The sequence below is a fragment of the Meriones unguiculatus genome, chromosome 17 (genome assembly GCF_030254825.1).
Source record: "Meriones unguiculatus strain TT.TT164.6M chromosome 17, Bangor_MerUng_6.1, whole genome shotgun sequence".
Taxonomy (NCBI): domain Eukaryota; kingdom Metazoa; phylum Chordata; class Mammalia; order Rodentia; family Muridae; genus Meriones; species Meriones unguiculatus.
Genome location: NC_083364.1, coordinates 52,753,919 through 52,774,887, shown reverse-complemented (window position 1 = coordinate 52,774,887; position 20,969 = coordinate 52,753,919). Strand labels below are relative to the sequence as shown.

Below are 20,969 nucleotides of genomic sequence, written 5' to 3'. Positions count from 1 at the left end.
TAAACTAGCGGTGTTGGTGACTATTCACAGCATAACTTCTCAGTTAATCTTACTGAGTGTCATCTTAGTTCTGTGTGTGATGACTGTTCCCAACTTGACAGACTGAATACGTATTATGTAAATGAGTGTCCATGGACGGAGGAAGCAAAATCACTTAAGTTTTCTTTCTGATGACATAGCTTTGAGTTATGATCAGTTCTAGATTTCTGTGACATGTATTCCAGTTGGTTTACTTTCAGTTTATAACTGTCTTAATTTTTATTAAATGAGTAAAATATAACATTAAATATATATATTTACGATCTGTTTGTATGAAAGATATTCTTCTAAATAAAAATTTCAGGTGACTAAAAGTCATAGTAATAGTAGACATAATTTACTCAAATTCTCCTCTTTCTGTCTCTTCTTTTGTTGTTGTTTGTTTTGCTTCTGTTTTTAAATCCCATTCTCTGTTCTTTTACACACTTTGAGGCAAGGCTGTGACAGGATGAGTCCCCCACTGGAATCACATTAGAGAGACCTTTATCTAAGCCCGAAGCCACTTCCTTTTCTAGTGCCTTCATTAGATAGAGGTACAAATGCCTGGTGTCCTCTCAGTACTGGACAGTTGCTTGTTTTTCTCATGCTTAGCTTCATTTTCAGTATTTTAGATATAGTTCTGCTCCCAGATATACTCAGAGAAAATTAAGTTGGACTTTGCAATATCCATCTGGGAGGTAGCTTGCTTTAGATCACATATCAGACAAGGCATACTTTAATGTCATGCATGACACTCTCAGCTGTGTGCGTATGGGGAGGGCACATACCTTCACATAGTCTGGTTTCTTCATGACAGCATTAATTACCTTTTGGAACCATTTTCAAAATTCAAGGATGTAACCTGTGGGCAGTCAGTATTTACATACACATTTTTTTTTAAACAAAAAGACACTCCTGTTTATTAGGTGTTTTCAATGTATAGATCTTTATCTTTGTATTAATTTGTCTATTAAAAATATTAAAGTAGAATATATAATCTTACATTTCTAATCATTGTAGTGATTAAACAAATTCAGAAAATGAGCTTTTTATTTTTTAGTGGTGAGGTGGGGGATACTGATGATGCAGAATAGTATACCTATAAAGATAAGAAAGAAGATACCCAGAACATTATTTAAATAAGAAATGAAATGAAATATTTGTTCAATAAACATTTATTGAACTTACTAAGATAAGTACCATGTTAATCTCTTTAGACAGTATTACTATTAATAAGGTGGTTGTAAATATTAGCTTCATAGAACATACTTTCTAGTGAGCTGTTTATAGTGTTAGTTGTTTATTTTTCAGAGAAATAAAGCAAGGAAAGGAAGGTGAACGTGGAGGTTGCTCTTTCTGAATGGCTTGTTATTCAGTAGGGGTCACACTCTACTGCACTATCCAAGCCCGGAAGGGCAGTGTTCAAAGATGGTAAGCATGGTGCTGACATCAGGCGTGCCCTGTCCTCTTGTCCTTTCTTGCCCTGTGTTTACAGAGCATCCCCCCTTTTGTAGGCACTCGTGTTCAGTTAACAGGCAGCACATAGCTGTACCTGGTGGCAGACTTTTGGGAATCATCTGTTACGCTTGGCAGAGGGTATGCCTGGAACTCTGGATTCCCTTTTCTGTAATTGGCAGAATTAGGGGCAAACCACATATGTTCCTTGCAGCTAAAGTACTCATATGTCTTTTTAGTTTTTTTTCTTGGAATTTGTGGTAGAGGTTAAGTTAGTAATAGACCTTTAGAACTGAGAAGAATGTTAAAAGTAAATTTGCCCCCTCCTTTTTTCTTTTTTCTTTCTTTCTTTTCTTTCTTTCTTTTTGAGACAGAGTATCAAATTCAAGACTTCCAGTCAGGCTCTGCACTTCTTAACATGTACTACTTCTTAATTTCTTAACTTAAAGAACAACAACAACAACACACACACACAAGTGCTAAGAAAGGTCCATTTAAATTTTAAATAATTTACAAGGAACCAAGAAAAAAGGAAGATAATTAATGTTGAGCTAGTATTTTCTTTTCACTAAATCTCAGAGGTGTAGCTTTCTGTGTACCTCTGTACATTCATTTACAGACTAGTATGTTAATTTTTTGAGCATATGTTTACTGAGTGGCTAGGCAATGAAAATGTCACATAGAGAATAAGGGTAGATAATGCACTCTTATCCCTGTGCACGAAGAGTGTATATATACCACAGGATGGGAGAGGACTTATAGAAATAACCTTGTCCTTAATTGGGTAGGAAGAAGAATCTAGCACATTTCTGGGAATATAGTATGTGCTCAGCACCTGTGAATGCTTATGTTGATTTTTGAATACAGTGGTTAGGCACTCGAGAAATTCAGACATGCTAAAGGAGAAATGCTGAAGGAGGTTAGATGTGGGGTTCCAGTGGTGTTTGACCTGAGTTTTGGGGATGTTTGGACGTGCTTATGGAAACATGAAATGGGCCTCAGAGTTTGAGTTGGGTGTGAAGATTGCTTTATTTAGTTTTATATTTTTTTGAGGTAAGAGTGAATAGGCTGTCCATAAATATTTGTTGACTGAATAAATAAGGGGCAATCTAGTGGGTGGAAATTGTGAGCAAGAACATGCCAGAGACAAGGAAACACAGGGAAATTTAGGAACTCCAACAGTAATTCTGCCAGCTAAAGAAGGGTTGAGTGCAAGAGAAATGGGGCTTCTAGTTAAGATGAATGTCAGACCCTGGGGGTCATAATTGCCCGCCCAAGAAGTCAAGCGTGTTCACTTGCTTATGTTTGTGTTACTGGAGCTATGGAGGAGCTGCAGGAGCCTCAGGTAAGGACAGTGTGCATCAGAACAGGATGCAATTAGGAACTCATTTCAAGTGGCCGTGGGGACTATAGAGGCATGTTTGCAACCAAATGATATTTTAAAGGCTGGATTGGCAGCATGCTAAACTACAGGTACAGCTCCATGGAATGGTTTGAATGCTTCTTCTTGCTACAGGTGTTCTTCCTAAGAAAATGAAAGCATCAAATCACATTTACTGGATTAACTTTTCTAAGAGTTTAGTGCTATCTAATTCATTCTCCTAAGAGCCCCTACCAACATTATAAAAGGAAAAAAAAATCAAGTAAATGTATTACATCAGCTCTCGGGTATAATTTATAGCAGTTCAGTTTTTACACACTGTAAATTATTTTTATAATCCCTTTGGGTCATTTGTGTATTCTTGCTATAAACACACACATACAGAGAGAGAGAGACGGAGGGAGGGAGGAAGGAGAGAGGAGGGAAAGGAGAGGAAACACAGAAATAACTACATATTAGTTATCATTGCAGCCTCTTGCTTTAGTCATGTAGCCTGGTGATAATACTGTGTTGATTTTTTTTTTTTGTATGAAAATCTTTATGATCATCAGGCTTATAAAGTGGTTTTTAAAAAGGCATTTTAGTAATTTTTTCTTTTGAAGAAAACGTAGAACAGTAATGCTGTTTTAGCTTTTATTTAGAACAATTCATATTTGCTAGGAAAATAATTCTTTAGAGAAGCTATCTCAGCTTTTGTTTTCATATCCAGAAGAAATGCATAACACTGTAAGAAAAGAGAGTCAGCATATGATATGCACAATTATTTCCTTGCAGAAGGATGGGCCTTATTAATACATTTTATAAACAGATAAGATTCTGGCTGGGACTTTCACCTTTCTGACATGAGTTGCCTGTACCAGGTCCTTTATTTCATCCGGTCTCAGCTTTCTCATCTGTAAAATAAGAGGCTTTCCTGAAACGATCAGGAACATGCATCTGAAAGTAACTTCCTGTGACTTCTGTGACATCTGCAGGGGGAAGGACCTCCCATAAATATGGACGGTGTGTAATATTACAATAATTCAGATGCTTTGCTGTCCTTCAGAAGTTCCTGATTTGTGCTTTGTTTCCTCCAATAGGAGGCTGAAAGATCATGTTTACTTTAGCTGCAGAACATTGGGCTTTTTCTAAGCACAGTGTGTGGTGCATGGAAGATGCCCCAGTACATAATTGCTGGGTTTGTTTCAGTTGTGAGAGACATTATGTGTTGAGGGATTCCTCTTGGACTTGTCTGATCCTCTGCTCATGTTAGTGAAGCAGTTGGAACAAACCTTGCTGTATTCAGAAGGAAACTCTCGAATGGATGGTCACAAAAACCATTATATTCACTGAATGAGCATTTATTGTGGTCCTGCTACTGGCCCAGCAGGCATAATATTAAGCCCCGAGAATATAAATATAAATACCAATATCTACCCCTTCCAGCGTCTGTTAGGGAAACAGGCATTAGGGACTAGGAACAAGCACATTCTGCTCCACTGTTATGAGTAGGAAAAGAAAGTATAATCATACACAACTGCCCTTTAGTTTAAGTCTTTTATTTATTTATTTATTTATTTATTTATTTATTTTTCTGGAGACAGGGTCTTACTACGTAGCTCTGGCTGTCCTGGAACTTACTATCTATACCAGGTTTTCCTTGAATTTAGGTAGGAGATCTACCTACCTCTGCATCTAAGTGCTAGTATTAAAGGCATGCACCACCATGCCTGGCAAAGTCATTGTTAAAAGTAAAATTGTCTTAAAAAGTTCAAATTAGCTGGGTGGTGGTGGCAGCACATGCCTTTAATCTCAGCACTTGAGAGGTAGAGACAGGCAGATCTCTATGAGTTTAAGGCCAGCCTAGTCTACACAATGAGTTCCAGGACAGCCAAGTCTATACAAAGAAACCCTGTCTCAAAAAACAAAACAACAACAAAAGTTCAAATTAGTAAAAGTACATAAAATATTTATTCTAGCTTCTTTTCCTGTCAGTTGTCTTATCAACCTTGATAGGAGGCAGGGAGACATACAATCCCTAAGGACCTTGCAGCCCCAATTTTATAGAGATCTATAGATCAGAGCAGTCTATAATCATTTTTGCTGAGTAGGCCTCATATACCTGGAAGAGCTATATTTAATTTGACTTCATAAGGAAAGTTTTTATTTTAGACATTTTCTTTTGGAGTATCAGAGTTATATCTTGTTAAAGATTTGCTAACTTTATTCAGCTTGAGTGTACTAGTCAGTAGTGAATGTTTGCCTTATTTGATATTTAGATATCCCACCAATGATAGCTATTCTCATTGCCTTGTACTTGATGATAGTAACCATTACGGTCGTTGGTTATTAAGGAGTGTGTACAAGACAGTAGGGTAGGCATCTCTCTCTGTCTCTCTCTCTCTATCATCTATCTGTCTGTCTATCTATCTATCTATCTATCTATCTATCTATCTATCCATCCGTCTGTCTGTCTAGCTGAGACTTTATAGTCTCCTGTAACTTAGTCTCACCTTTCCCTTGCTCTATAGAAAGGGTGATTGTAAACTTGTGATCCTCTTGTCTCTTCTTCCTGGTGTGTGCTTCCATACCCAGTTTTATGTGGTGATAAGGATCAAAACCAGGGTTCCTGCATGCCAGGCAAACATTATGCCAACAGAATCCCCTCTTCTAGCACTAGGGTAGTCAAAATAATCTTGTTTAAACTTAGACTAGCATAATGAAGTATATACTGTGCCCCCTTCTGACTGAAAAATAATATCCATGCAGCTGTTTCTGTGCCTGACCCGAGAGTCTTGAAAAAGTCAGTGACCAAATTTCTACCATTCCCTCCACAGCTAAGAAATGGTGGCTGCAGTTCATACCTGTTTTTTTAAATGCATAGGCCAAAGTGTAGTTTGAATAGGTGAGAGTGTAAATTTGAGGCTATCATTTGGGAAGGAGGACAGGGGCTGTAAATAGAAAAGGTACATTTTAAAAGCCAAGGCAAATTTGAGAAAGTTGTGTAGCCAGGAGAAAAATGCAAACCAGCAGCAGAAGCAAATTGTTCATACACTCACTTGAATGGGTAAAAGGGGTGAAGGGAGCTTTGAGGGCTGTTTGTGATCCCCAGCAACTACCTTGTTGCTTTACTCCTAAACAAACAGAATGTCCAGAATTGAGTTCAAGAGTGTGGATTTTTCATTTCTCACAGCTGATTCTGATATGCAACAAATGCTGGCAGGAAACCAGATAAGGCAGTGCCAAGTGGATGGGACGGGGTTTGGTATTTAAACTCAGGGCTTGGGTGTGGAGGGCTTCTGCTTTTCTAAAGAGCAGAGAGTGAAGATCAGGAGTGGAGGGACTGTTGGTTATAGACTTGAAGTTTTAGTCATCCTTAATTTTTAACCTCTCTTTCTATCTATTACTTATAGAAAATAAATCTTTTCCTTTGTGCTTTCTGTGAATAAATAAAATGGTCTGGCTCAATGCTTAAATGGCTTTATAATAAATAGACTGATAATCTCACTTATTTTTGTGAACATAGTATTGGTTTTTAAGAAAAAAAAATGTATGGTTATTTACCCAGTTTAATTTATTCATGTTTTTTAGGTTTGTCTGACATTTAATTCCTAAGTCTAGTCAATCTTTGGTATCTCTAGGTTCCACATCTTTACAGTTGTCCGACCACAGGTAGAGAAAGTATCTGGGGGAAATTGCATTGTTGTAAAACATACACCAACTTTGTGTCTTGCCGTTATTTTGTATATGCTGAGGTGGTATTGTAATTATTTAGATTGCATTATAAGCAGTGCTGAGATAGGTAACGTGTATACAAGAGCATCGTGCAGGCTGTATGAAAGTCCTGCACCATTTATTTATATAATAGGTCTGAATGTCCGAGGGTCTCAATATTGTCAGAGGGTGCTTGAGCCAGTTCCCTACTGATCCTAAGAGATAACATTTATGTTCTAGGCTTCTGTGCTTGACTGTTTCAGAAAAATAAAACAATGAATTTTTGTTTTATGATTTTGTGTGTGTGTTTGTGTGTGTGTACATATGCACATGTAGAAGCCAGAGAACAGCCTAGGACGTTGCCTTAAAGCACTCCATCAGCTTCCTGAGACAGGCTCTTTCATTGGCCCGGAGCTCATTATTTAGGTTAAATTGGCTGTCCAATGGGATCCTTCTGTCTCTTGCTAGGATAACGAGCTTGTACAAACATCATGTACACATGTGCTCTGGGTCCTTAAACAGAGGTCCTCATGTTTGTGAGATAAGCACTTTCCCAACCAAGCTATCTCCCCATCCCTTTATGATTAAAACAAAACAAAACAAAACAAACAAACAAACAAAAACCTTACTTGATGGGTGGGGGATGGTTTGTGTGCTACAGGGTACTTTAAGAAGTCATATAGAACAGTTTTCTCAGGTATGTTTTCTGCTTCTACCATGTGGGTTCTGGGGATCAAATTTCAGGTGTGGAAAGTACCCTGACCCATCCTTTTTGCCCACTTTAAAAAAATGCTCTAAGAAGCAGAATGTTCGATGTTAGCCAAGTTATTATATCTCTGGTTTGTGAATACTTAAACTTGCTCGTGGTAATTTCTTCTGAAGCCCTAAGAGGTAAGAATAGGTGGATAAATGTTAGAAGAGTTGGAAATGCTGATGACCAGAATCTGAAAATTAGATAATATGCACATATATTATATCCATTAAAAATTCGATAGGAAAGATGGTGTGCAACCAAGATTGTGGGAGGACAGTGCACCAAGCATGATCAGAGGGCTGTCATAAGGCCTTTACATAATTACTACAATAGTTATTATATTTTGTCCTTTCCCATATTGACTAAATCTCTCTTTCATGGAGTTTTTTTTTTTTCAGTAAGAATGTAGTGTAAAAGATTGAAGATGACTTTATCTTAACATGAAAATGTATGCTTTTTAGTCTCTGCTATGAATAAGATCTTCCTCTGAAGTTTACCTGCTTTGCTTCCCACCTTGCAGCTTACCCTTTTTGCTTGCATATTGTCTGTTTTGAACCCAAGATCTGAGAACAAGGTGAACTGACACAGCACTACAATGCAGTTGGAATACTTTTCTTGCAGGTGTCCTTGGTTTAAGGTTTTAGCTGCACCTACCTCATAGAGGAATTTCTAGGTTACTAAAGGGCACTTTTAGCAAAGGTACAGTCTGTAGGAGAGTCTACCAGTTAGGTGCTTCATTGAAAACCCTAGACAAATCTTGGAGAAGGCTTGTTTTCTAAGAAAATACTGATCTTTATGACCACATCACTGCTATGATTTTAAAAGTCCAATGAAAAGTATTCATCAAAAGGCAGAAATGGAACTCAAACTATTATCACACCCATATGTAAGCAGCACACAGTCCTTGAGTTCTGAAAATACAGTATTGCTGGCTTAGAAAGACGTGAGTTACGTAGACTTTAAAGAAGCGCATCTGTAAGTCTTGGGACAGCTACCTCCCCAAGAGCAGCTGCTCTTAGCTGAAGGTGTCTCTGTTGTAGCCCTGTGACAAACAACATGGATAAAATAGTTTTATTTTTAATTTGTGTAGAGTTTAGTGAGCAGTAAACTTACTAAATGTTGAGGGCTTCAACATTTTCTGGACAAGTACCCTCTCACCCCCATACAGATAGTCTTAAACTTTAGGACTGATGTACTATTAACAGAGAAAGTAAGAGAGAGTTTATATTTCTATAAAAATACTGCCTAAGGAAATTGTCATTGAAAAATACTGGAGTGTAATTGTAAGTAGGAGATTTTAGATTTTACCTATAATCTTGTAAGGTGTCGATTAAAAAAAAAATTTGTTTTGTTTTGTTTTGTTTAAAAAAAAAAAACAAGCTCTGTGAGACCTAGTGGCTCAAGGATCTGCATAGCCTCACTGCTTCGTGTACTCTGATGCTATATCACTGTCCTACCAGGACTTAGCTTTGTAGTTTAGAAAACTCAAAAAGTGTTTATTCAACAGGTCTGTGTGCTTATTATTATACATGAAAAGCATTCATGTTGGCTGCATTATTTCAGTGCATGCATGTGCTGACTTTCATTCTTTTAAACCTAATGCTGTTTAGATGCTGGCCTTGAGCCAGGACCATTCTGCTTAGTGCACTTTTAGAACCCTTTTCTGCAAGGGAGTATTAACCATAATAGTTAGGTGTTTTGCAGATTTACAGGTATCTGGTACCTTTCTGCAGTTATTCTTGTAGTTGACAGAGCCAGTGGGCTGTTGCATGGTCTGATTCTTCAGTGGCTACCATGGCTATATGAATTTTTTAAGCTGCTGCTGTTTTATTTTCATTAAAAAAAATGTATTTTTTATTTTGTATGTATGGGTATTTTTATGGATCAAGGATGCAGTGCCCATGGAGGCCAGAAGAGGGCATCAGATCCCCTGAAACTGGAGTTACAGAGGTTAAGAGCCTCCTTGTTGCTGCTGGAAGCAAGACCAGGGTCCTCTGCAAGGGCAACAAATGTGCTTAACTGCTGAGCCATTTCTCCAACCTTTTGTTTTTATTTCATAAGAGATTTCTTTAGGAAATGCATATTAAGGTATTGAAAGTGATAATCCTACCAGGGTAAACAACCATTTATATTTCCAGAAAATATCCAGTTTACATAAAGTAACCAAGGCAGGTTTGGAAAACTTATTTATTCGAATACTTGTAAAACTAAACATCTTTGGATAGATTCCGATAAGCTTGAAGTCATACACAGATCAATCTTTGGATGTTTTAGTATTCTAATTCTCAAATTTTTCAGTCAAATTCCTAAATGGCAGATGGAAATAAACTCTTATTTTTATCAAGTCAGAGATTTTGATCCATATTTGCTACCAGGGTCTCAAACTTATGTTTTTAGAATGTTTTCTCTAAACTGTCCATTTGAATATTATATCCTGTTTCATAATATGTGTCTTTTTCTCAAATTAAGATAGAATTAGCATGGTGAAATGTATTGGTTTCTAAAATTTTGGTTATTTTATTTCCTTTACAAAAGATCTCCTCCTACATTATGGGGCATAATGTAGGCTCACCTCAAAGTCATGATAGCCTTCCTGCTTCAACCTTCCAAGTTCTGGGATTGCATGAAAAAGTATATATTGGATTTCAATAAAATCTTCCCAGTTTTGATAAAAGCTTCCCTCTAGAAGTACTGTTTCAAATGATTTTTTCCAAGGAAATTGGTGTCCTAGGAATATTTGCCTTTTTTTTTTTTGTGGCTTTTACTTGTTATATTTCCAAAGGGGTTATTTCCAAACGGGTAGTGACAGACAGTGGCATGATTCTGTAAGACTTGTGTAAAGTGACTAGGCATCTTAATGGACTCCCTTTTCCTAAAGACTGTTAATAAGTTGTAGATAGTGACCAATGTCACCTCTTCACTAAAACACACAAAATTCCCATCTGATTTCAAGTAGTTTGTCAAATCCTAAAAAAACTCTTGTTGAGTAAGGTCTTTTATATATTTATATCTGGGATCTGCCATCTAATTCTTTCAACATCCAGATTCAGGGAGACATTTAACACTTTCATTTTTAATATCCTCAAAAAACCCACTTATGACCTCTATCCAGTTTTCAGTCTTATTTCTTGAAGGTTTTTTTTTTTTTTTGAGATTGCCTGCAGCAACTCTGATAGAATGCTTCCCTCTCTCTATTTGACTACTATCTTTTAGAAATCAGATAGTCTCTTCAGTAGAGATCAAGGTTTTGTTCATGCATATAGTACAGTGCACAACACTTGTAGGCCAATAGAATGATATCAGTGGTAATTAAGGTGTTCTGTAGTAAAGAAGGTTCAAAGTTGAGTGAGGGATGGATAGAGCCTTTGCTCAACAAATATTTGTAATAAGAGAGCAGGTTAGGCCTAGGGTTTATGACATTAACATCTTTTGTTAGTTATGAATATTCTCAAGTCTCACATCAAGACCCTGAAACAGAAACACATGGGGAGGATAGTAATCTGTGGTTTAATAACCCCATTAGGTGATGATGATTGATGATAAAATTTCAGAATGACTAGAAGTGAGGGAAACAGTGAGTTCTTCTGGAACTTCACTCCTTCAGGGAGCTTGGACGTATGAGATCATGTGCTCCTTCAGTACTGTGTTGTCTGTCATACAGTGTTTCTGGGGAGCCGCCTCAGCAGGCAGACACTGAAGGCAAGGTAAATATCCCTGATTCTCGAGGCAGAGTGCTTGTACACTCTTGTTAGCGTCGTGTACTAAGAGCATCTAGATGGTGGGACACTGGCTAGGTAAGTGGGGTCTGAACCACGTGTCACATTTTCCATTACACCAAGGCCCAGGAACTTATGGAATTTGTCCAAAGTCCGACATCTAAGCATGGGGTTTGAATCCCGGCAGCATCATTCCACAGTCTATCTTCCCTAAAATTGACTATGCTGTCTATTGTGAGAAGAACCATCATAACAAAATCAAAGGTCCACAATGAACAAGAGAACACTTAGAGAAGGGATTTTCATTTGATCAGGGCAAAACAAGTGGAATGACTGTCGTTTGTTTTTCACTGAAGGGTAGGATAAAGTCTGGCTGGATGCATAAAAACTTTGTGAGGCAGAAGGAGTAGCCTAAGAACAGGCCTTCTTCAGGAGTTCTTTCTGACATTAAAAACAGCGTAAGAATAAGGGCAGTGAGCTACACTGCCTGATGTCGTTCTGTGTTTTCCTTTACTCAGACTATTTACATCTTGTCTTTTTTCAAGTAACTGACTATACAAAACTGAAACAACTGGAAATACAGCTAAATCTGAGCTCTCTGGTTCATCAGGAAAAACCTTTACTCCCACTTCCTAGTTGTTGGCTCTACTTAGTATATCAGGTGACTTTTTTTTTTTGTCATTTATTTATAAATCTAAGCCACAGCGTAGCAAGAGCAGGCAAGAAAGATGTTTTAATAAAACCAAACCATTTAATTTCTTACTTTGGGAAAAAAAAGGGAGGGATGGGTAGAGGCAGGAGACAAAGGTTAAACTGAAAAAGAAATCTTTGTTTTTTTTCACACACCTAATATTTAATTTTTTTTAAAAATTTTTCTTTTACTGAGTTAGAAATCAGTAAATGGGTTAATTCTTCCTCAATTTATATACAAAATGTAACTCCAGGATTCATTTAGGTGATGGGAGCAAACGAACAGGAAGTTGAGACCATGATTTGGAATCCTAACTGACACCCATCTTCTCATTATGTTCATCCTTAACAGCTATGTTATCAGCACTAGTGGCTGCCAGTGACTGACTCAACAGTGATGTCTACTTGGTTTACACACAGAACCCTGAATTCTGTCAGCATTTCTAGCTACTTGCCTGATATCTTCACTAGACACTTGCTTGCCAGTTTCCAGCCCTGAGCTTGAACTGCAGTGTTGCACTCCTGCATCCTGCGCCTCTAAGGTACAGATGTTGTTCATAGGAAAGGGAACAATACCTGAGGCAGCCATCACCTTGGATGGCTTCTTCCCCTTTGGTCTCTCCTTTGGCATCCTCTATTGCTTTATCCAAAATGTCTTTTTGATTTGTTTCTTCTTTTCCAATAAGTCATTGATGAGGGCAGGTCCTAGTTTATCCCATACACTGGCTGCTTTTAACCTTGACTCTTTTCTGTGTATATCTAGTTTCTCTTCTTAAAATTCATTCTGTACATCTGTTTTCATATTAATTTTCTACAGTGCAATCTTACTATCTTACCTCCTGGGATAAAAGAATATCCATGATTTGCCCTCAACCAACGCAGAACAACTTTTCTCTCAGAGCACTTCAAAAACCAAATAGAAACTGAGCAGAATAAACAGTTTCTCACACATATAACCACATCTGCAAAAACAGAAGACTAACTGCATTGCTAATGTTCCTGACAGATTGTTTTGGGAGGTTGCTTGTTGGGGCTATCCTTTGAATTGTAGAATTAATAACAGCATTATTAACCTCTGCCCGCTAAATGCTGGTGTCAACCCACTAGTCTGTACAACTAAACAGTAGTCCAGATAATACTGCTCAAGGTCTCACAGAGAGCAAAAGTCACCTATTAAGGGGCCACTGTGCTGACTAAGCTAAGTGGATTGAGCCAAAAAAAAGTCAGATTGCATAGTTTGTATCTTGGGTGTTATAGATTGTGAAGTAAGTGAGATTTTGCCTTTTAAGAAACTGATACTTGAACACTGTGCTTGGAACAGATTGTCTTGGTTACGTAGAACATATTTCAAATCATATCATCAGTTGATACACCCCATAGGGGAGCAAAAGTTGAAAACTGTTGGGAATACACATCTAGTTATATACTCCAGAGAAACTCAGGTGTCTATGCAAAGACTATGTATGAAGCTACTCATAGTGGACTTACTTATAATGGAGATCTGGGAATAGCATTAGTAGCCTTCAACAGGGAAACAGGCCAGTCATGCTGACTAATAGGATAGGATGAATATACAGTCCTTAAAATGGATGAGTTAGTGTGGATAAGTCTAAAGAAGTTGCTGGAAAACAAGAAAGGTGCGGGAAAAGTTTTCATGAGAGCTTCTGTGTAGCTTAGAAGACAGCCCAAATGATGCTGTTATTTTTACTTAAACTCCTTAGGAGAAAGGAATTGAGGAGGAATGGGACCAAGAAGAGCAAAATGTTTATTGTTTTTTCAAAATTTCTGAAATTCGTGATTGTTCAGTTTGAGTGGCCGCTTCATGTATATTTTTTGCTTGTTCTTTGTGATCTTATTTTTCAAAGTATTTTCTGTACTTGCATTATTCTTTTCAAAAATATAAATTATTTTAAGATTGACAGTGTGAGTTCTTGACTGCAGTTGTACCTTTCCCCGAGAAGCCTTCTAACCATGGATTTAGTTGTAAATGGTGAAAAAGTGACTGCTCTGCACTGTTTCTTATTCATGTTTCCATGCACTAAGCCATGGCTTTATGATTCATTCCTGTACAGATGTGTAGATCTGGGTTCTCACACATTGAAATAAACGCAGCTGTGTTTATTTCAGTCCGATTACATTCAAATAAACACACATGCAATCCCTTATGAGCATGAACCCGTAAAACACTTGTTGATTTGGTTCTGAAATTGTGTGTTCAAATAAACACACTTGCGTTAAAGGAAGTTTTGCTTTACTTGGTGCTCATGCCTTAGCCATGTGTTTTATAGAGGGCAGATGTGTAGTGCCCTAACAGAATAATAGTCCTTTACAGCCTAAACTATTGCTTTAGACTAATGCATTTTTAATTTGTTGGTAGTTGTACCTATAGAATACAAATAATTTAAAAAAAAAGTTCTTGTTACCTGTTTTATTTTAGACAGTGTAATTAAATGGGATGCAATTTTAAAAGATTTAGTACTTAAAATATATTTATGACTATATAAAGAAATATCAAAACAGGAAAAAAAATCAAAAAATATCAAAAAGAAAAAAATTAGGTAGAATTTTAAAGCCTATGTAACCAGACTTATAAGTCTATGTTTTTAACCCTAAAGATTTTAGAATGAAGATAGAAAAAAAGAGTACAAAAGAGTACTGTTCGGATCTATATTTCTCTTGAAATGGCAATATGTAATCTGAAAATAAATGATTTAATATCCTTTAACCTACTATAGGATATTTTAATCAAATGCAATGAAACTTTCACAGGGCCTGTATTTGAGGTTATCATTTCTTATCAAATGAAGTTATGTTATAGCAATCAGTGAGTTTTTTTTCATACTACAAAATGTGGGGTTGGTGTTTATGTGTGGTGTTATAAAAATATTTAGGGAGTAGACAAACTGACGTCTGTTTTAACTTGAAAGTCTGAGCACCGCTTTATGTCCTTGTAAAGCTTTTTTGCTTCAGGAGGGTTCTGAGGCCCATAGCCTTAGGTTGTACAGCTTGTCCCTTCTGTGGGTGGGAGGAGTGCAGGAGAGAAGTTTATGTTGAGGGTAGCAGTTAAGTGGGAGAGAGTGTTTCATCTCAGGGCCCAAGTGTTTGTATCCTTAGGTCCCTTTTCCTGTCTCATCTACTCAGGATCCATGGAACTTGTTCATCACTTCTGGGAAGCCCAGGATGGCTTTATTTTCACCTCACAGGACCACACAGCAGGCCACTTGGTGCTCTAGTAGAGTACAGATACCTCATCACAGTGTCTGCATTTCTGCTAAGAAATCTTTGTTTTTTTGTCAGTCATTGTGAGGTTGGCTTTTTAGAAATTTTTATTAGACATTTCAGAAGATTAAATATCTTAAACATACCTCCTCCCCAAAGTAAACTATTCTAGAGGAAATGAAATGCTATTTTTTGACAAAGATCAATGCATTTCAGAATAAAATAGTCCTGCTTATATTAGTATTTAATAATTTCTTCAATTATTTTTACTTAAAGTAAAAATCCTTTAGTTGTTTACGTTCATATAGCCTGCCTCATTCACTAGAAATGAAGTTTCATGACAACAAGAACTTTTGTTTTGTGTGCTTTTACTTGCTGGAATGTATTATACTAGATGAGTCTTTAAAAAAGTTATTCCCATTCTTGATGTCTTGTCACCAGCTCCTATGCTAGTTACATATTAAGTGAATGTGTATTTTATAGAACCCTTTCAATGCCCTTTCTTTTTTTCATTACTTAAACAATACTTTATTAGTTTTTTGTAAATCAAACCCACGTAGAGAAGACCTTACATATTTTATACAGAGTGTTACCCCTGTACAAATGGAAAAAAAAATTAAGTTCAACATTTCTAGACCAATATGGCTGTTAATTTCTGTACAATGCCAACTCAACATGGTAAACTGGGATACTTTTTCCAAAGTTGACAGCACAGCTGTTCCCAAAAAGTTCAGATTATATATGTGTATATATATTTATATAAAAAGACCAATAATAGCAGTATGTTATGCATCAATAGCAGCAACAGCTTTTCCAGGTTCTGCAGTCATTTGAACAAAATTGTAGACATCCGGCATACTCCATTAAAAAAAAAAAAAAGTAAAAAAACCCAAAATTCCAGAAAACAACTTGTTACTCTTGTGGTACCTGGCACCATTTGTTTTCTGTTTTTGTTTTTTAAAATAGCTTCTCAATCATCTGGAAAGAAAACATTCTGAGCAACATCATTCCAACAGCTCTGATAAAGCACGTTCACTGCTGCGAGTCAGAAAGCAGGTACAGCTGTTTACATTCACAGAGGTGCGGCACAGTACTGCCCCACATCTGTGACACTAGAGGACACAGTTTAAAGGCATTAGTTGAGACTTGATTCTACTTTTCCAGCAGAGGGCCCAAAGGATGGTGTGACACAGCTCTGTAAAGAAACACACTCTTAAGTAGGATTCCCTTTCACTAGTGGCACAGTTCTACAGATTCTGTCCATGAATGTCAGCTAAAAACCGTTATTAAAAAATGAAATACCCCTAAAACAAAACCCTATAACCACTGGATTCATATGTAGATGACCTTGTGGAGACAAGTAAGACCTCACCTTACCAACACTTTATCAAAAGAAGGAGATGCCAAGTAGTGCTTCAAAACCACAATCAAAACATAGCATCATTTTAAATAGAAGCAGAAAAATATGGAACGCTTCACAAATTTGCATGTCATCCTTGCACAGGGGCCATGTTAATCTTCTCTGTATTGTTCCAATTTTAGTATATGTGCTGCCGAAGCGAGCACTCAATGCCCTTTCTTCATATTGTTTCACACTAGAAAAGCAGAACAGGCACCATTTCCATTTATTTGTTTGTTTGTTTGTGTGCATGCTTGCTTGCTTGTTTATTCATTTATTGAGATAGGGTTTCTCTGTGTAGCCCTGGCTGTCATTCTGTAGGCCAGGCTGCCTCAAACTCAGAGAGCCACCACTAGGACCAAAGGTGTGTGCCACTATGCCTGGCTTCATTTACCTTTACTTTTATTAACTTTAGTTACTTTCATCCTTCTTTTAGCTTTTTTAGTCTGATGTGGGAAATGCATTTTGAGTTTACAATAACCTATGAGACTGAATACACATCTGTTTTGTTTCCTGAAAGTATGGGCTTATATATCCTTTGATCATTTTACTATTGAATTGTTCCCTTACCCCCATTAGCCTGTATACAATATCTTTGTCTATATAAGTGTGTTTTTGTGCATATGTTTATGTGGCAAGTAGGCAATTTTCAGCCCCTTCTGTGAGCTAACAGGTGTTTTCTTTCACTTTTAGGTAAATGATTTTTATTTATCACACCCAGACGTTTTTGTGTTGGTGCTAGAACTTATGTGTTGTTACGTCAATCTGTTTTTCTATTTCTGTGGTAATATGAGATTGACAAATAGTTTTATAACACCTCTTGCTATCTGATGGTACACTATTTTCTTCTTAATTAGTCTTTTACACTTAAAAAACATCTAAATGAATGTAAAATCACTTCCTGAGTATAAATATTATAATTAAAAGTTATCTGGATTACATGTAAATTAACAGAATAATTAGGAGGAAGCTGTCATACATGACTGATTTTCTGGGAACATTCACTCATTTATTCAAGTGTCCTTCTCCCAACCTGAGGATATCAAACCTCCCTTCAAATCTCACACATTTCTTCTCTGGTTTATTTTAATGTACTTATTAGTTTTTGTTGTTATGAAGAAAAGGACTTGTGTACAGCCATATTTTACTCAATTGAAAAAACCCCAAACATTTATCACCTATCTGGCTACCTTGTCGACTCTTTCAATACTACTCTCTGTCTTTGTCTCTGTCTCTGTATCTCTACCTCACTCCTTACAGAAAGTTGGATCATTATAACTAATGACATTTATATTGCCCTATTTAATGTTTGGCTTCTTGTTTGGTATTTCAAGTGTGGCCCATCCTGAATTACACATTTTTGTGTATTTTGATCATTTAGTCTTTATGTCAGTAAATATGTCCCGTATGTGTCATGTAAATGATGTTCTGGCTTACTCTAAGAAGTTTTGGGTGAGTACACAGTACAGTGAATTTGTTGATCTGACTGGTATCTTCTTCCACCCTGCTAATGTAGTGATCTCCACGATACATTTTCTGCTGCCAACTAACTATCCTTACGTTTCTGAGGTAACTTATTTGATTTTTGTTTTTTTTTTTTGGTTGTTTGTTTTGTTTTGGTTTTTGGTTTTTTGAGATATCTGTGTGTCCTTGGCTGCCTTGGAACTCTCACTGTATAGACCTGGCTGGCCTGGAGCTCAGATATCCCACCTGCCTCTGCCTCTCAAATTCTGGGAATAAAGGGATATACCACCACTGCCTGGCACTTTGATATTATTCTTGACAGTTTTATTCTTTTAAAACTTGTACTTAGGAATTTTACATTTCTCTTGAAGTATAATTAGAAAGGAAATGATCTCTGCTGTTCTTACTGGTCTACATAAGCTTAAATGAGTCTCAGGATAGTTTCCTGTTATCTCTATATGTTATGGGAAAATTTGATTAAAGTAGGAATTATTTATTCTGAATTTTTATTATAACTTCTGCAAAACTGCCCCAGGCCTCATACTCTGCCTTCATCATGAGTATCTTTGACAACTGCTTTCAGTTTTTTCCTGTGGTTATGTATTGCTACATTTTCTGCTTTTTCTTTGGTCAGCTTTAATATATATTCCGAGCAAACTTTCCATTTCACATAAGCTTTAATGTATTTGGTGGAAGGTTATTCTTCATGTTCTCTTCTGGAATATACTTTCTGTGTCTGTCTTTTGTTCTTCATGCATTTATTAGGTTCCTTTGCCTTAGTTCATTTTCCTTTTTCCCCCCTGTTTATATTTTGAATTAATTTATTATCACACTTATTTATTATTCTTAATAATAATAAAATAATAAATTCTTATTTTTTTCAGTGAGATGTCATTTGATGCATTATTGTTACCCATTTTGGGCATCTGGGCTGGTGTCTTCCAGATTCAAGGAATTAGAATAAAAGCTAACACATATTGCAAAACTAGTCAGGACATTTTATTCAAAGTGAAGTAACAGTGCAGATCAGAAATACATCTTGGAAGTCACATGAGTGAGTACTCAAGGACCCCAACGTTATTGCCAGTTGCTTCTTTCTCTAGGGTTCAGAAGGAGAAGTTTGGTTAGTAGGGCTATAGTTTGGGTAGTCAAAGCCTGAGTAAAGTAGGTCTTTGTTCACGTACCTCTTCCCATAATGCATGTGATTTTAATCGTATGCATGTATAACCATCCATAGGCATAAGACGATTAACAGGGACTCTCCCTAAGAATTCACTTTTAGGACACATTTTGCCTTATTACATATGTACCAAAACAAGTTCAGGCCAGATCAGCCCTCTTACTTTCTCTACCTGGACACAAGTGGAGGGCTATTTAATAGAAAATGAATGTGATGGTCCTTACGGGGAGAGAAGCTTATTCCATTGTTTAGAGTGCAGTGTGCGTGCACCTGGATGCAGGTGGCTGTCCTAGAATGCTGAGGCTTCTAGATATATTGTCCTGAGGGGTTGTGTGTGTGCATGTTCTGATGAGGGTCCCAGGCTGCTAAGTATACTTTTAGAAGAGGATCGTGTGTGTAGGCCCAAACAAGAGAAGTTCAGGTTGCTCAACCATTCCCTGTGCTTGCCTGATTTAGTATTTTCTATGGGTCAGATTTTGATAGCATGTTATAAATATTTGAAGATAGTATGGTTATTGTTATACACTTTGAAGTATTTCAAAACTTGCAATTTACTTCTAAAAATATGGTTTAAAATTTCCTGTTCGATTTTTTTTTTTTCACTGCCATTTTATGATGAATTTTCTAAGTCACTGTGTTAGCAAATGTAGGCTGCAAGAAAGTGATAGGAACTTTTTAGGACTTTTTGTATAGCTGTATGACCAATTTCTGTGTCACATCTTTACTTTGTTTTTCTTTTCTTATTTGTATTTAAAATCTTTTTTATTACATTTCACAGAGTGAAAGTCAAAGGACAGCTTGTTGGAGTTGGTTCTCTTTCTTCCATGTGAATCAGATGGTTGGATTTGGTGGGCGCTCCCCTTGCAGAGTCATATTGCCAGTCATATTTGTCATATTGTTGTTTTTGAGATAGTGTCTCATGTAGCATAAGGCTGATCTTGAGCTCACTATGAGGCCAGGGTTGGCCTTGAACTCTTGATCTCCTATCTCCCAAGTGCTTGGGTTACAGGCATACACCACCATATCCAGCTGCGTATCTTTGAAACAAATACAGTCCTTTTTACATGAGGTTCAAAGTGCTGAATTCTATCTTTTATGTTACTATCCTGTCAGTTATATTGTTTGATTTGAATATTATCTACATTCTTTGTAACAGATTTTCTTTTCACTTACTTCTGTTGTATGCAGTATGCCTTTGTTTTCCTCTTTATATATTTCAGAGCTATACTGCAAAATGCATAGAAATCAGTGACCGTTACTAATGGAAGACCCTTTTTTTTGGGGGGAGCAGTGTAAACTTTATCTGGTTTTCTCCTTGGTTTCTTTTGTTTCTTTTGCCTGTGTTCTTTTGGCAGTGTGGCAGTGTTGTCTACCTACTTTCTCTTGTTATTTGTCTGCCTTACAGTTTCACATTCCTAAATGTTAAGCTTGTGCTCCATCTTAGTTTGCATTTGTTTTATGGCTCTAGACACAGCATGTCAGCATCTTTTTTTTTTTTTTGAGAAAGGGTTTCTCTATTGATAGCTCTCAGGCTGTCCTGGACTCACTTTGTAGACCAGGGTGGCCTCAAACTCCTTGAGTGCTGGGATCCTCCTGCCTCTGACTCCCTGAGTGCTGGGATTACAGGCATGTGCGCACTGCACCCAGCTCAACACAGCATGTTTTCACTTTTATTTCATAAGTTGACCTTAATGGGACTCTGAATAGTTGTATTTATACCTGACTTAAGTTTGTTAATTTTTTTTTTTTGCACTTTCTAGAATTTTGTAAGGATAATTAGTTTTTTAAACTTTCTTTTCATTTGCTATTTTGATTTGCATAATATAAATTTCTTTGCTATTTTGTGATTTTTATTTATTTTTAAAATTTTATTTATTTATGTATGAGTGATCTGTGCATGTATGCCTCATACCAGGAGAGGGCATCAGATTCCATTAGAGATGGTTGTAAACTACCATGTAGCTCCTGGGAATTAAACTCAGGACCTGGAAGAGCAGCCA

The 20,969-nt window shown here is 36.8% G+C and overlaps 1 protein-coding gene and 1 non-coding gene across 9 annotated transcripts in view; one reads left to right on the top strand and one right to left on the bottom strand.

Moving 5' to 3' along the window:
- Bbx (BBX high mobility group box domain containing) overlaps positions 1-20,969 on the top strand; it is a 237,706-nt gene that overhangs the window by 26,111 nt on the left and 190,626 nt on the right. The window lies entirely within an intron of this gene.
- LOC132648878 (U6 spliceosomal RNA) lies at positions 16,386-16,492 on the bottom strand. The gene has a single exon (XR_009587264.1). It is a non-coding gene; the product is annotated as a U6 spliceosomal RNA (small nuclear RNA).